This window comes from Staurois parvus, unplaced genomic scaffold, assembly GCF_062004578.1.
Source record: "Staurois parvus isolate SC_StPar_1 unplaced genomic scaffold, SC_StPar_1.0 ptg002003l, whole genome shotgun sequence".
In the NCBI taxonomy this organism is placed as follows: domain Eukaryota; kingdom Metazoa; phylum Chordata; class Amphibia; order Anura; family Ranidae; genus Staurois; species Staurois parvus.
The window spans coordinates 43,429-60,974 of NW_028319799.1; the positions used below are offsets into that span (position 1 = coordinate 43,429).

A 17,546-nucleotide genomic window follows, 5' to 3' on the forward strand; every position below is an offset into this window, starting at 1 on the left:
CCTGTACTCCTCTCCTCCCTGTACTCCTCTCCACCCTGTACTCCTCTCCACCCTGTACTCCTCTCCTCCCTGTACTCGTCTCCACCCTGTACTCCTCTCCTCCCTGTACTCGTCTCCACCCTGTACTCCTCTCCACCCTGTACTCCTCTCCTCCCTGTACTCCTCACCACCCTGTACTCCTCTCCTCCCTGTACTCCTCTCCACCCTGTACTCCTCTCCTCCCTGTACTCCTCTCCTCCCTGTACTCTTCTCCTCCCTGTACTCTTCTCCTCCCTGTACTCCTCTCCACCCTGTACTCCTCTCCTCCCTGTACTCTTCTCCTCCCTGTACTCCTCTCCTCCCTGTACTCCTCTCCACCCTGTACTCCTCTCCACCCTGTACTCCTCTCCTCCCTATACTCGTCTCCACCCTGTACTCCTCTCCTCCCTGTACTCCTCTCCTCCCTGTACTCTTCTCCTCCCTGTACTCCTCTCCTCCCTGTACTCCTCTCCACCCTGTACTCCTCTCCTCCCTGTACTCCTCTCCACCCTGTACTCCTCTCCTCCCTGTACTCCTCTCTTCCCTGTACTCCTCTCCACCCTGTACTCCTCTCCTCCCTGTACTCCTCTCCTCCCTGTACTCCTCTCCTCCCTGTACTCCTCTCCACCCTGTACTCTTCTCCTCCCTGTACTCCTGTACTCCTCTCCTCCCTGTACTCCTCTCCTCCCTGTACTCTTCTCCTCCCTGTACTCCTCTCCTCCCTGTACTCCTCTCCTCCCTGTACTCCTCTCCACCCTGTACTCTTCTCCTCCCTGTACTCCTGTACTCCTCTCCTCCCTGTACTCCTCTCCTCCCTGTACTCTTCTCCTCCCTGTACTCCTCTCCTCCCTGTACTCCTCTCCTCCCTGTACTCTTCTCCACCCTGTACTCCTCTCCTCCCTATACTCGTCTCCACCCTGTACTCCTCTCCTCCCTGTACTCCTCTCCTCCATGTACTCCTCTCCACCCTGTACTCCTCTCCTCCCTGTACTCTTCTCCTCCCTGTACTCTTCTCCTCCCTGTACTCCTGTACTCCTCTCCTCCCTGTACTCTTCTCCTCCCTGTACTCCTCTCCTCCCTGTACTCCTCTCCTCCCTGTCCTCCTCTCCACCCTGTACTCCTCTCCTAGTACTTTCATATCTCTTCCCATTAGTACCTTTACCCCCCCTTCTCCTCTCTTTTTCTCTCTCTTTTTGTCCCCTTATATCTCTTGTTGTCTCTTGGACTCCTTTTCGTTTCTCTCCTCTCCTCTCCCTAACTCTTTTCTTTCTCTTTTTTCTCCTCCCCCAACCCACATTCTCTCCTTTCCTATTTTTTCTCTCTCATTTCCCTGCCTCTCCCTCTCCCCCCCTCTCCTCTCTTCTCTCTCCTCTCTCCCCCATCTTTCCTACACTTTCTCATTCTTCTCTCTCATCTCTCTCCTGGTTCCCCCCTCATCCTTTCTCTCTGTTCTTGTCCCTCTATTCTCGGAGTACCTACCTCTTCTCTCTCTCGTCTCTTTCCATCCCTCCTCTCTGCTCCCTCCATTCTCGGAGTACCTACCTCTTCTCTGTCTCGTCTCTCCCCATCCCTCCTCTCTGCTCCCTCCATTCTCGGAGTACCTACCTCTTCTCTCTCTCGTCTCTCCCCATCCCTCCTCTCTGCTCTCTCCATTCTCGGAGTACCTACCTCTTCTCTCTCTCGTCTCTCCCCATCCCTCCTCTCTGCTCCCTCCATTCTCCAAGTACCTACCTCTTCTCTGTCTCGTCTCTTTCCATCCCTCCTCTCTGCCCCCTCCATTCTCCAAGTACCTACCTCTTCTCTCTCTTCTCTCTCCTCTTTCATACTTGCTCCCCATCCCTCCTCTCTGCTCCCTCCATTCTCGGAGTACCTACCTCTTCTCTGTCTCGTCTCTCCCCATCCCTCCTCTCTGCTCCCTCCATTCTCGGAGTACCTACCTCTTCTCTCTCTCTTGTCTCTCCCCATCCCTCCTCTCTGCTCCCTCCATTCTCGGAGTACCTACCTCTTCTCTCTCTCTTGTCTCTCCCCATCCCTCCTCTCTGCCCCCTCCATTCTCGGAGTACCTACCTCTTCTCTCTCTTGTCTCTCCCCATCCCTCCTCTCTGCTCCCTCCATTCTCGGAGTACCTACCTCTTCTCTCGTCTCTCCTCATCCCTCCTCTCTGCCCCCTCCATTCTCGGAGTACCTACCTCTTCTCTCTCTCTTGTCTCTCCCCATCCCTCCTCTCTGCTCCCTCCATTCTCGGAGTACCTACCTCTTCTCTCTCTCTTGTCTCTCCCCATCCCTCCTCTCTGCTCCCTCCATTCTCGGAGTACCTACCTCTTCTCTCTCTCTCGTCTCTCCCCATCCCTCCTCTCTGCTCTCTCCATTCTCGGAGTACCTACCTCTTCTCTCTCTCTTGTCTCTCCCCATCCCTCCTCTCTGCTCCTTCCATTCTCGGAGTACCTACCTCTTCTCTCTCTCTTGTCTCTCCCCATCCCTCCTCTCTGCTCTCTCCATTCTCGGAGTACCTACCTCTTCTCTCTGTTGTTTTTCCCCATCCCTCCTCTCTGCTCCCTCCATTCTCGGAGTACCTACCTCTTCTCTCGTCTCTCCTCATCCCTCCTCTCTGCTCCCTCCATTCTCGGAGTACCTACCTCTTCTCTCTCTTGTCTCTCCCCATCCCTCCTCTCTGCTCCCTCCATTCTCGGAGTACCTACCTCTTCTCTCTCTTGTCTCTCCCCATCCCTCCTCTCTGCTCCCTCCATTCTCGGAGTACCTACCTCTTCTCTCTCTTGTCTCTCCCCATCCCTCCTCTCTGCTCCCTCCATTCTCGGAGTACCTACCTCTTCTCTCGTCTCTCCTCATCCCTCCTCTCTGCTCCCTCCATTCTCGGAGTACCTACCTCTTCTCTCTCTTGTCTCTCCCCATCCCTTCTCTCTGCTCCCTCCATTCTCGGAGTACCTACCTCTTCTCTCGTCTCTCCTCATCCCTCCTCTCTGCCCCCTCCATTCTCGGAGTACCTACCTCTTCTCTCTCTTGTCTCTCCCCATCCCTTCTCTCTGCTCCCTCCATTCTCGGAGTACCTACCTCTTCTCTCGTCTCTCCTCATCCCTCCTCTCTGCCCCCTCCATTCTCGGAGTACCTACCTCTTCTCTCTCTCTTGTCTCTCCCCATCCCTCCTCTCTGCTCCCTCCATTCTCGGAGTACCTACCTCTTCTCCCTTCTCACACTTGTTGGACTCCCTTCTGCCTGAATCCCACCCAGCGCTCACATCTTTCACCCCCTGGGGACACCCCTCACATGGCCTGTCCCCCCAGCCCCCGCCCACACCCTCCTCTCCTCTCCTCCATTACCTGGAATTGTCAGAACATCTCCCTCTCCTCCCCTGGAAGTCTCTTCCCCCATCCTCCAGAGGGTGATCAGATATTTATCCTCCATTTCCCGCACCCCCCCCCCCCCCCCACACACACAGATACTCTCACCAGTCACCGGATAAATATTTGCAGCTCTGCGAAAGCCAAAATCTCCGGGTTCTGATCTCCAATATTCTCTCCAAGTTTCAGGGTTGCGCCCGGCACCTCCTCTGCCTGCTCCTCCTCCTCCTCTTCATTCCAAGTACCCCCCCAGTAGGTCCTTCCACGGCTGTCAGATCCACTTGGACCGCTGTCAGGGTCGGGGACCCTTCTTTTTGCACCTTGGTGACATCCAGCCAGGGAGGGGTTAAGCCGGGAAGCTTATGATAACAAGGCTTTTGTCACTGAGTCAGGGGAAGGAAAGAAGGAAGCCTGCCTCCGGATAATCGGAATTTCTGTGCCCCCAGCCACTTCCAGCAGCTACGATCTCATGGATGGGAGCGAAGAGACTCGGCGGACGTCAACCGGTTAGCGCCGCCTTGGATGTCTCTCTGTGATCGCTCCCTGGCCAGCGCTACTCTCCGCTGAATCTTTGGAAGAAAGCGCGGAGCGGCTCAAGAAGTGCCCCTTCTTCTCGGCGTATGGGGAAGAGTCGAGCCAGGAGCCTCTAGAAAATGCTTGGGAGGTGGGTGCTGGTGTTCCTGGCCAGTTGGGTGGTTTGCCGCTGCACTCCAGAAGCCCAGAACCTGACCATCGCGGTGCTGCTGCCCAAAACCAACACCTCGTACCCGTGGGCGCTGCCCAGGGTCGGTCCCGCCATCCAGATGGCCGTGGACCGCGTCAACGCCGACCCCGGCCTCCTCCCGGACTTCCACCTCTGGGCGGTTTACGGCGACACCGAGGACAAGCACAAGAGGTGCTCCGAGTCGGCCGCCCCGGTGACCGCCGTGGACATGCAGTTCATCTACCACCCGTACGTCTTCCTGGGACCGGCGTGCATTTATTCGACCGCTCCGGTGGTCCGCTTTACCGAGCACTGGAAGGTCCCCCTGATCACGGCCGGAGCTTCGGCCATTGGGTTCGGAGACAAGGATGAGGAATACAAATACATCACCAGGACCGGGGTTGTCCACTCCAAGCTGGCCCAGTTTTTGATGCACATCCACCAGCAGTACAACTGGAGCAGTCGTGCCATGCTGCTGTACAGCGACGACAAGGACGACCGTGCCTGCTACTTCACCATCGAAGGAGCCTTCGTGGAGCTGCCCAAGTTCAACAATATGACCGTGGTGGACATGAACATGAAAGAGGGCGAAATGATCAACCACACCTCCATCATCCAGGACATCAAGCAGAAAGGGCGCAGTGAGTAACAACTTGCCATCTTCGTTTGCCAACTTGTGGGGGGGGGGAGGTGAATGATGATGCAACACCAACAGGTCACTCTAACAACTACATGTAGGCTTCTTGGAGACCTACAAGTCCATTCAGGGTTGTAGACCACAAGCGGTTGTCCAGGACATCAAGCAGAAAGGGTGCAGTAGATAAAAACTTGCCAACTTTGGAGGGGGGATGATGATGATGCAACACCAACAAGTTGCTCTGAGGGCTACGTGTAGGCTTCTTGGAGACCTACAAGTCCATTCAGGGTTGTAGACCACAAGCGGTTGTCCAGGACATCAAGCAGAAAGGGTGCAGTAGATAAAAACTTGCCAACTTTGGAGGGGGGATGATGATGATGATGATGCGACACCAACAAGTTGCTCTGAGGGCTACGTGTAGGCTTCTTGGAGACCTACAAGTCCATTCAGGCTTGTAGACCACAAGCGGTTGTAGATGTACAAGTCCCAGGTAAACATGGACCTGTGCAGAACTAGAACTCTCAGCATGCAAATAGCCGTCTTGTAGATCGGGGTCTCCAAACTTTCTACACAAAAGGCCAGTTTACTGTCCTTCAGACTTTAGGGGGGCTGGACTGTGACCATTGGGAGTAGAAAATGGCACAGGGGTAGTGGTCAGCGGGAGTAAAAAAAAAATTACATAGAACCTGTAATCAGTAGGGAGTAGAATCATGCCCTATTGTTGGTGTCAGTGGGAGGAATAGTGCCCTATCATTGGTGCCAGTGGGAGGAATAGTGCCCCATCATTGGTGTCAGTGGGAGGAATAGTGCCCCATCATTGGTGTCAGTGGGAGGAATAGTGCCCCATCATTGGTGTCAGTGGGAGGAATAGTGCCCCATCATTGGTGTCAGTGGGAGGAATAGTGCCCCATCATTGGTGTCAGTGGGAGGAATAGTGTTCCATCATTGGTGTCAGTGGGAGAAATAGTGTCCCATCACTGGTATCAGTGGGAGGAATAGTGCCCCATCATTGGTGTCAGTGGGATGAATAATGCCCCATCATTGGTGCCAGTGGGAGGAATAGTGCCCCATCATTGGTATCAGTGGGAAGAATAGTGCCCCATCATTGGTATCAGTGGGAAGAATAGTGCCCCATCATTGGTATCAGTAGGAGGAATAGTGCCCCATCATTGGTGTCAGTGGGAGGAATAGTGTCCCATCATTGGTGTCAGTGGGAGGAATAGTTCCTGACTATTTCCAGCATGCAGATAGTCATCTTGTGGACCACAAGCCCGCTCCAGGTTGTAGACCACAAGCCCACTCTTGGTTGCAGATCCACAAGCCCACTCCGCGTTGTAGACCACAAGCCCGCTCCGGGTTGCAGACCACAAGCCCCCTCTTGGTTGTAGACCACAAGCCTGCTCCGGGTTGCAGACCCACAAGCCCGCTCCGGGTTGCAGACCCACAAGCCCGCTCCGGGTTGTAGACCACAAGCCCACTCTTGGTTGCAGACCACAAGCCTGCTCTTGGTTGTAGACCACAAGCCCGCTCTTGGTTGTAGACCACAAGCCCCCTCTTGGTTGTAGACCACAAGCCCCCTCTTGGTTGTAGACCACAAGCCCACTCTTGGTTGCAGACCACAAGCCCACTCTTGGTTGCAGACCACAAGCCCGCTCCATGTTGCAAACCACAAGCCCGCTCCGGGTTGCAGACCACAAGCCCGCTCCGGGTTGCAGACCACAAGCCCACTCTTGGTTGCAGACCACAAGCCCACTCTTGGTTGCAGACCACAAGCCCACTCTTGGTTGTAGACCACAAGCCCACTCTTGGTTGCAGACCACAAGCCCACTCTTGGTTGCAGACCACAAGCCCGCTCCATGTTGCAGACCACAAGCCCGCTCCGGGTTGCAGACCACAACCCCACTCTTGGTTGCAGACCACAAGCCCGCTGTTGGTTGCAGACCACAAGCCCACTCTTGGTTGCAGACCACAAGCCCACTCTTGGTTGCAGACCACAAGCCCACTCTTGGTTGCAGACCACAAGCCCACTCTTGGTTGCAGACCACAAGCCCACTCTTGGTTGCAGACCACAAGCCCACTCTTGGTTGCAGACCACAAGCCCACTCTTGGTTGCAGACCACAAGCCCCCTCTTGGTTGTAGACCACAAGCCCGCTCCGGGTTGCAGACCACAAGCCCGCTCCGGGTTGCAGACCACAAGCCCGCTCCGGGTTGCAGACCACAAGCCCACTCTTGGTTGCAGACCACAAGCCCGTTCTTGGTTGCAGACCACAAGCCCACTCTTGGTTGCAGACCACAAGCCCGCTCCGGGTTGCAGACCCACAAGCCCCCTCTTGTTTGCAGACCACAAGCAGTCACGCAGAGGTCAACCTTTGCCTCAGATTACATTTTTGTGGACGGAGAACCATTTCAGCAGCTTGGCCGCCTGCGTTCAGGCTGGTCAACGAAAACCAACGAAAAAAAAAGTTCCAGCACGCTGGAAAATGTTTTCCGGAATTTTCCAGCACGCTGTATGTCACATTCAATTTTTAATCTGTAGACCAGCTTCTTTGCCGTGATTCTTGAAATGTTCGTAGAAAGGTCACCATGGCGGTTGATCGGTGGTAGATGATGAATCGGCCCATTGCGGGTGGGGGGGGCGGGGTCAAGGGTCAATCACGGCGATTGTATTGTTGTGGGCGGCCCCTCGGCAGGAATTGCGCGGTTCTGCTTCCCTGCCTGGTAACTGAATTCACATTGATGGAGAGAGAAATTAACTTTTGGCGCTTAAGAAGACATTAATGTTTAATGCCGCGGATCCTTCGCTTGTCGCCTCCCGGGGAAGGGCGCCCGAGGCCGGCTCTGCGTGCCGCCATTGGCTGCGGGTTGTGAATTCTGCGCTGGGGGAGGGGGATAGGTTGTCGGTGACACGGGGAAAAGGTGTGGCAGGCCAAGGATTGGACATTTAATGAGTCCGAATATCTGCTGGAGGAGTCGAGGATCAGCAAAATTCCTCAGGGACAGGCGGCCGCCGCGTGTCTGCAGGAGTGGAAAGGCGGAATCATAGGGGCGGGGCATTCTGTAGAACTGCAAATCCCAGCATGTGCCTTTCCTGGTGGCTACTCCAGGACTACAACTCCCAGCCAGCTCATTGTCATGTAGCAGAACCACAAGTCCCAGCACACCTACAACAGCAGCAGGACTACAAATCCCAGCACGCCCATAGACCCTCTGAGGAACTAAGAATCCCAGCAATCCTGCCGACCTATATACACAGCAGGACTAGAAAACCCAGCATGCCCATAGACCCGCTGTAGAACTAAGAGTCCCAGCACACCTGAACACCTATATACACAGCAGGGCTACAAATCCCAGCATGCCCATAGACACACTGTAGAACTAAGAGTCCCAGCACAACTGCAGACCTATACCAGGAGATGGACTACAAATCCCAGCATGCCCATAGACCCATTGTGGAACTAACAGTCCCAGCACACCTGAGAACTATAAAAGCGGCAGGACTACAAATCCCAGCATGCCCATAGAACCACTAGTCCTAGCAGACCTAAAAATGTAGCAGTACTGCAAATCCCAGCATGCCCATAGACCCGCTGTGGAACTAAAAGTCCCAGCACACCTGAAGACCGATAAAAACGGCAGGACTACAAATCCCAGCACACCTACAGACCAGCAGTAGAACGAGTCTCTGCAGGCCCATAACAGGAGCAGGACTACAAATCCCAGCACGCCCATAGACCCGCTGTAGAACCACAAGTCCCATAACACCTGCAGACCTATAAAAGAGGAAGGACTACAAATCCCAGCACACCTACAGACCTATAAAAAGAGGCAGGACTACAAATCCCAGCACACCTACAGACCTATAAGAGGCAGGACTACAAATCCCAGCACACCTGCAGACCTATAAGAGGCAGGACTACAAATCCCAGCACACCTACAGACCTATAAGAGGCAGGACTACAAATCCCAGCACACCTACAGACCTATAAGAGGCAGGACTACAAGTCCCATAACACCTGCAGACCTATAAGAAGAGGCAGGACTACAAATCCCAGCACACCTGCAGACCTATAAGAGGCAGGACTACAAATCCCAGCACACCTGCAGACCTATAAGAGGCAGGACTACAAATCCCAGCACACCTGCAGACCTATAAAAGAGGCAGGACTACAAATCCCAGCACACCTACAGACCTATAAGAGGCAGGACTACAAATCCCAGCACACCTACAGACCTATAAGAGGCAGGACTACAAGTCCCATAACACCTGCAGACCTATAAGAAGAGGCAGGACTACAAATCCCAGCACACCTACAGACCTATAAGAGGCAGGACTACAAATCCCAGCACACCTACAGACCTATAAGAGGCAGGACTACAAGTCCCATAACACCTGCGGACCTATAAGAAGAGGCAGGACTACAAATCCCAGCACACCTGCAGACCTATAAGAGGCAGGACTACAAATCCCAGCACACCTGCAGACCTATAAAAGAGGCAGGACTACAAATCCCAGCACACCTGCAGACCTATAAAAGAGGCAGGACTACAAATCCCAGCACACCTACAGACCTATAAGAGGCAGGACTACAAATCCCAGCACACCTACAGACCTATAAGAGGCAGGACTACAAATCCCAGCACACCTGCAGACCAACTGTAGAACCACGAGTCCCTGCAAGCCCATAACAGGAGCAGGACTACCAATCCCAGCATGCCCATAGACCCGCTGTGGAACCACAAGTTCCAGACTGATAGCAGCAGGACTACAGAGCACACCGCACACCCGTGGACTCGTTGTGGAACTACAAGTCCCAGGCTGAACACAGACCTATTGCAACCTATAAATCCGTTCACGGCCGCAGACCCCCCGGTCCGCTCAGAGCCCCAGACCTGTGGAACTACAAGTACCAACGTGCAAACAATCGATGAACTACAAAGTGGAACTACAATTGCCAGCACACCGCGCTGTCCTACGTGAAGCAGAGGATGCTGGGACTTGTAGTTCCGTGGCTGCTAGCAAGCATAGTAGATGGTAGCTGTACGGGAGATTGTACAATCAGATTGTATGGTGTATGGTCAGCCTAGAGGTATTAATTTTTATGAACGTTTCGGTCACATATTGGGACTTCTGCACAATCGCCGACCTGAAACCGAGCGACTTCATTGCGTCGGACGGAAATCCGAGGTGGCGGCTGAATAAGCGCCATAACCTAGAACTTGGCACGGTCTCGGTTTTTGTGACGATGTCGGCGTGGAGACGCTCGGATCCGCGGTTACTGCCGCCCCCCGGCTGCTGCCCTGCCCACCGCGCTCAGGTCATGAAGGAGTTAAGTGGCAGTTCGGGGGAGTCAGCCGCTTGCGGATCCAGTGAATGAATAACCAACGGCCATTCCCGGGAGCCATTTTCTAACATACGCTGGGAAGGTGGAAGAGCGGGGGAGGGGGGGACGGGCACAGAAGCTTCCTCTGCCAACGGGCAAAGCGCCAGATGTAGAGTTATAGACTCATTGTTGCCGAACAGGCACAGCCCCGAGCCAGCCTCCCCCACCCCCATCCGGGGGAGAGAGTCACCAATGACAGAAAACCCTCAACTGGCATCCCAGGTCTCCTCTTCACCTGTGTCCGGAGATCTGGACCTTCACCTGTGTCCGGAGATCTGGACCTTCACCTGTGTCTGGAGATCTGGACCTTCACCTGTGTCTGGAGATCTGGACCTTCACCTGTGTCCGGAGATCTGGACCTTCACCTGTGTCCGGAGATCTGGACCTTCACCTGTGTCCGGAGATCTGGACCTTCACCTGTGTCTGGAGATCTGGACCTTCACCTGTGTCCGGAGATCTGGACCTTCACCTGTGTCTGGAGATCTGGACCTTCACCTGTGTCTGGAGATCTGGACCTTCACCTGTGTCTGGAGATCTGGACCTTCACCTGTGTCTGGAGATCTGGACCCTCACCTGTGTCCGGAGATCTACACCTTCACCTGTGTCTGGAGATCTGGACCTTCACCTGTGTCTGGAGATCTGGACCTTCACCTGTGTCTGGAGATCTGGACCTTCACCTGTGTCTGGAGATCTGGACCTTCACCTGTGTCTGGAGATCTGGACCTTCACCTGTGTCCGGAGATCTGGACCTTCACCTGTGTCTGGAGATCTGGACCTTCACCTGTGTCTGGAGATCTGGACCTTCACCTGTGTCCGGAGATCTGGACCTTCACCTGTGTCTGGAGATCTGGACCTTCACCTGTGTCTGGAGATCTGGACTTTCACCTGTGTCTGGAGATCTAGACCTTCACCTGTGTCTGGAGATCTGGACCTTCACCTGTGTCTGGAGATCTGGACCTTCACCTGTGTCTGGAGATCTGGACCTTCACCTGTGTCTGGAGATCTGGACCTTCACCTGTGTCTGGAGATCTGGACCCTCACCTGTGTCCGGAGATCTACACCTTCACCTGTGTCTGGAGATCTGGACCCTCACCTGTGTCCGGAGATCTACACCTTCACCTGTGTCCGGAGATCTGGACCTTCACCTGTGTCTGGAGATCTGGACCTTCACCTGCGTCCAGAGATCTAGACCTTTACCTGTGTCTGGAGATCTGGACCCTGACCTGTGTTTGGAGAACCGGACCTTCACCTGTTTCTGGAGAACTGGGCCTTCACCTGTGTCCAGAGATCTGGACCTTCACCTGTGTCCAGAGATCTGGACCTTCACCTGTGTCCGGAGAACAGGACCGGACCTTCACCTGTGTCCGGAGACTGGACCTTCACCTGTGTCCAGTGAACTGGACCTGCACCAGTTTCCAGAGAACCAGACAAGACCTTCATCTGAGTCTGGAGAACCAGTTCAGACCTTCACCTGTGTCCGGAGCTCTACACAGGAACCTCGCATGTCTCCTCTTCACCTGTGTCTGGAGAACCGGACCTTCACCTATGTCCAGAGATCTAGACCTTCACCTGTGTCTGGAGAACCGGACCTTCACCTGGGTTTGGAGAACTGGACTGGACCTTCACCTGTGTCCAGAGTTTTTTATAGGAACCTCACAGGTCTCCTCTTCACCTGTGTCCAGAGATCTGGACCTTCACCTGTGTCTGGAGATCTGGACCTTCACCTGTGTTTGGAGAACTGGACCTTCACCTGTGTCTGGAGAACCGGACCTTCACCTGGGTTTTAAGAACTGGACCTTCACCTGTGTGTCTGGATCTCTTTAGAAGAACCTCTTAGATCTCCTCTTCGTGTGGGTCCAGAGCCCCATTAATTGGATAGAAATCTGTCATTTTGGAACACCTTGTGAGTATGGAGATCCGAAGCCCAGCCAGCCCAGGGACTGGAAATGAGATCTGCTGGAAAGGATTGCGTGTTTGTGGGTCTCCCGTGTCGCGGAATGAAGCGGGATAATGCCATGTATGGGCGAGGAGCTCGGGAACGCAATGTTTTCCTGGCTGGAAATGTCAGATCTCGTCTGTCACGTTTTATCTGAAGATCGATTTCTGTGTCATAAATCTGATGGATTATGTTGATTGTATTTCACCTAATCAGTCATCTGGATTAAACCGGCAACCACGACAAAATCAGGGGAACGTGTACGAGGAAGGACCTTCATATGTGTACGAGGAAGGACCTTCATAGGTGTACGAGGAAGGACCTTCATATGTGTACGAGGAAGGACCTTCATATGTGTAAGTGGTGGGACTTCTCTAGGTGTACGAGGAAGGACCTTATATGTGTACGAGGAAGGACCTTCATATGTGTACGAGGAAGGACCTTCATGTGTGTACGAGGAAGGACCTTCATATGTGTACGAGGAAGGACCTTCATATGTGTACGAGGAAGGACCTTCATGTGTGTACGAGGAAGGACCTTCATATGTGTACGAGGAAGGACCTTATATGTGTACGAGGAAGGACCTTCATATGTGTACGAGGAAGGACCTTATATGTGTACGAGGAAGGACCTTATATGTGTACAAGGAAGGACCTTATATGTGTACGAGGAAGGACCTTCATATGTGTACGAGGAAGGACCTTATATGTGTACGAGGAAGGACCTTCATATGTGTACGAGGAAGGACCTTATATGTGTACGAGGAAGGACCTTCATATGTGCACGAGGAAGGACCTTCATATGTGCACGAGGAAGGACCTTATATGTGCACGAGGAAGGACCTTATATGTGTACGAGGAAGGACCTTCATATGTGTACGAGGAAGGTCCTTCATATGTGTACGAGGAAGGACCTTCATATGTGTACGAGGAAGGACCTTCATATGTGTACGAGGAAGGACCTTATATGTGTACGAGGAAGGACCTTATATGTGTACGAGGAAGGACCTTCATATGTGTACGAGGAAGGTCCTTCATATGTGTACGAGGAAGGACATAATATGTGTACGAGGAAGTACCTTCATCTGTGTACGAGGAAGGACCTTCATATGTGTACGAGGAAGGACATTCATATGTGTACGAGGAAGGACATTCATATGTGTACGAGGAAGGTCCTTCATATGTGTACGAGGAAGGACCTTCATGTGTGTACGAGGAAGGACATTCATATGTGTACGAGGAAGGTCCTTCATATGTGTACGAGGAAGGACATTCATATGTGTACGAGGAAGGACCTTCATATGTGTACGAGGAAGGACCTTATATGTGTACGAGGAAGGACCTTCATATGTGTACGAGGAAGGACCTTCATATGTGCACGAGGAAGGACCTTCATATGTGTACGAGGAAGGACCTTCATATGTGTACGAGGAAGGACCTTATATGTGTACGAGGAAGGACCTTCATATGTGTACGAGGAAGGACATTCATATGTGTACGAGGAAGGACCTTCATATGTGTACGAGGAAGGACCTTATATGTGTACAAGGAAGGACCTTCATATGTGTACGAGGAAGGACCTTCATATGTGTACGAGGAAGGACCTTCATATGTGCACGAGGAAGGACCTTCATATGTGTACGAGGAAGGACCATATTTAAGGCTTTTTATTTTTTTCTTAGACATTAATTATTAAGACTCAAACATCTCATAGCTTGCAGTACGTCTCCCTCGAATGACACGTTCATCACGGTGACTGGGGCTCCACCAAGGGGTGCCAACCTTCAGCTGTAGGGACCTCTCAGAAGGCCGTCGGGTACATGGGTTCAGGTGGTCCTAGCAGTGGTGGGACTTCTCTAATATCGGAAGTGGTGAGACTTCTCTAATATCGGAAGTGGTGAGACTTCTCTAATATCGGAAGTGGTGAGACTTCTCTAATATCGGAAGTGGTGAGACTTCTCTAATATCGGAAGTGGTGGGACTTCTCTAATATCACAAGTGGTGGGACTTCTCTAATATCGGAAGTGGTGGGACTTCTCTAATATCACAAGTGGTGGGACTTCTCTAATATCACAAGTGGTGGGACTTCTCTAATATCACAAGTGGTGGGACTTCTCTAATATCGGAAGTGGTGGGACTTCTCTAATATCGGAAGTGGTGGGACTTCTCTAATGTCGGAAGTGGTGGGACTTCTCTAATATCGGAAGTGGTGGGACTTCTCTAATATCGGAAGTGGTGGGACTTCTCTAATATCACAAGTGGTGGGACTTCTCTAATATCACAAGTGGTGGGACTTCTCTAATATCGGAAGTGGTGGGACTTCTCTAATATCGGAAGTGGTGGGACTTCTCTAATATCGGAAGTGGTGGGACTTCTCTAATATCGGAAGTGGTGGGACTTCTCTAATATCGGAAGTGGTGGGACTTCTCTAATATCGGAAGTGGTGGGACTTCTCTAATATCGGAAGTGGTGGGACTTCTCTAATATCGGAAGTGGTGGGACTTCTCTAATATCGGAAGTGGTGGGACTTCTCTAATATCGGAAGTGGTGGGACTTCTCTAATATCGGAAGTGGTGGGACTTCTCTAATATCGGAAGTGGTGGGACTTCTCTAATATCACAAGTGGTGGGACTTCTCTAATATCACAAGTGGTGGGACTTCTCTAATATCACAAGTGGTGGGACTTCTCTAATATCACAAGTGGTGGGACTTCTCTAATATCACAAGTGGTGGGACTTCTCTAATATCACAAGTGGTGGGACTTCTCTAATATCACAAGTGGTGGGACTTCTCTAATATCGGAAGTGGTGGGACTTCTCCAATGTCCGAAGTGGTGGGACTTCTCCAATGTCCGAAGTGGTGGGACTTCTCCAATGTCCGAAGTGGTGGGACTTCTCCAATGTCCGAAGTGGTGGGACTTCTCCAATGTCCGAAGTGGTGGGACTTCTCCAATGTCCGAAGTGGTGGGACTTCTCCAATGTCCGAAGTGGTGGGACTTCTCCAATGTCCGAAGTGGTGGGACTTCTCCAATGTCCGAAGTGGTGGGACTTCTCCAATGTCCGAAGTGGTGGGACTTCTCCAATGTCCGAAGTGGTGGGACTTCTCTAATGTCGGAAGTGGTGGGACCGGAGGGAGGGAGAAGGGGCATCCCCAGCAGTAGGTGGCACCGTGGCTCTGAAGTAGATCTAGAAGAGGTTTGAAGACCCTCCGGCACCTGAGTGTTTCTCTTGTCACATCTGGGTGGAGGTTAGACAAATTTTGGAGGTGGTTTGGGAGTTTAGGTCAGGATCAAAGGGGAGTTAGGAGGTTGGGTCAGGATCAGAGGGGAGTTAGGAGGTTAGGTCAGGGTCAGAGGGGAGTTAGGAGGTTGGGTCAGGATCAGAGGGGGGTTAGGAGGTTGGGTCAGGATCAGAGGGGAGTTAGGAGGTTGGGTCAGGATCAGAGGGGGGTTAGGAGGTTGGGTCAGGATCAGAGGGGAGTTAGGAGGTTGGGTCAGGATCAGAGGGGAGTTAGGAGGTTGGGTCAGGATCAGAGGGGAGTTAGGAGGTTGGGTCAGGATCAGAGGGGAGTTAGGAGGTTGGGTCAGGATCAAAGGGGAGTTAGGAGGTTGGGTCAGGATCAGAGGTGGGTCGGTTGTTTAAGTCAGTATTGAGAAGGTAAGTCAGTTTCAAAGATGAGATAAAACTCTAGGACTATATCAGAGGGGAGTTGGGAGGTTAGGTCAGTATTGAGGAAGAATTGAGAAGATAGGTCAGTATCTGAGATGAGTTGGAGTGTCGGGACTATATCAGAGGGGAGTTGGGAGGTTAGGTCAGTATTGAGAAGATAGGTCAGTATCAGAGGTGGGTTGGAGTGTTGGGACTATATCAGAGGAGAGCTGGGAGGTTAGGTCAGTATTGAGGATGGATTGGGAAGATAGGTCAGTACTGAGGTAGAATTGAGAGGATAGGTCAGTATCAGAGGGGAGTTTGGAGGTTAGGTTAATATTGAGGAAGAATTGGGAGGGTAGGTCAGTATCTGAGATGAGTTGGAGTGTGGGGACTATATCAGAGGGGAGTTGGGAGGTTAGGTCAGTATTGAGGAAGAATTGAGAAGATAGGTCAGTGTTTGAGATGAGTTGAAGTGTTGGGAGTATATCAGATGGGAGTTGGGAGATTAGGTCAGGATCCAGAGGTAGGTCAGTTGTTAAAGACAGTATCGAGGATGAACTGATTGGACAAGTTAGTATCTGAGATGAGTTGGAATGCTACGGCTTTATCAGAGAGGAGTTAGGAGGTTAGGTCAGGATCAGACATGGGTTGGTTGTTTAAGTCAGTATTGAGGAAAAATTGAGAAGATAGGTCAGTATCAGAGGGGAGTTTGGAGGTTAGGTCAGTATTGAGGAAGAATTGAGAAGATAGGTCAGTTTCAGAGATGAGATGGAATGCTAGGACTATATCAGAGGGGAGTTGGGAGGTTAGGTCAGTATTGAGGAAGAATTGAGAAGATAGGTCAGTATCTGAGATGAGTTGGCGTGTCGGGACTATATCAGATGGGAGTTGGGAGGTTAGGTCAGTCTTGGAGGAGAGTTGGGAGGTTAGGTCAGTATCGGAGGAGAGTTGGGAGGTTAGGTCAGTATTGAGAAGATACTGTAGGTCAGTATCAGAGGTGGGTTGGAGTGTTGGGACTATATCAGAGGGGAGTTGGGAGGTTAGGTCAGTATCAAGGATCCATTCTGTAGTGAGAACAGTAACTAAAGGCAAGAAGTCTACAAGCTTGGGGGGGTGTTAGAACCTCTGCACATCATTTGGGAGGAGACACATAACCTGGTGATTGAGGTGTCACCGGGGCAGGAAGTGAGGTGGGATTTCCTCTGAGGGGACATATGGGAAGTCGGTGTCTTGGGACTGGTGCAGTCCATGAGGTGTGCTTCAGTGCGCGTCCCCGCGGAATGTTCATCAGCGAGCGCGTTCCCCCGCATGTCGGATCTACAGCCGGAGGAGAAATGCTGACATAAGCGGCCAATGGGGACACGTCCTAGAAGTCACATGCAGGAAGGAAGCCCCTTCGCTGACACTCTGACAGCTGCTTCCTGGGGAAGGGTTGGGGCAGCACGGTGTCATGGTGTCATGGCTGCCACCATTAACCCATAACCAGCCATGTGAGAAGTAACCTGCCAATCCCTGGACCCGGGCTCCGAAAATCCCAACCTCACTGTCCTGTCCGGCCTACAATGTCCTTGTTGCCGAAACCCACATTGACCTAGTCTCCTAATTCACCTCCAGTAGTCAGCTAACCTCCCAACCTACCTCCAGTACTCCCCTAACCTCCCAACCTACCTCCAGTACTCCCCTAACCTCCCAACCTACCTCCAGTACTCCCCTAACCTCCCAACCTACCTCCAGTACTCCCCTAACCTCCCAACCTACCTCCAGTACTCCCCTAACCTCCTTATCCATTTCATAGACTACTCAGACCCATGGCTTATATTGCTCCATCCACAGAAATTCATTCTATACCGACCTAACCTCCCAAC

The 17,546-nt window shown here is 52.3% G+C and overlaps 1 pseudogene across 1 annotated transcript in view; it reads left to right on the forward strand.

The window, feature by feature from the left end:
• The first annotated feature begins 3,449 nt into the window (after positions 1–3,449).
• LOC149433055 (atrial natriuretic peptide receptor 1-like) overlaps positions 3,450–17,546 on the forward strand; it is a 76,386-nt pseudogene continuing 62,289 nt past the window's right edge. Inside the window, exon 1 of the transcript XR_016308884.1 lies at positions 3,450–4,718. The product of XR_016308884.1 is annotated as an atrial natriuretic peptide receptor 1-like (transcript). The remainder of the gene's footprint in view (positions 4,719–17,546) is intronic.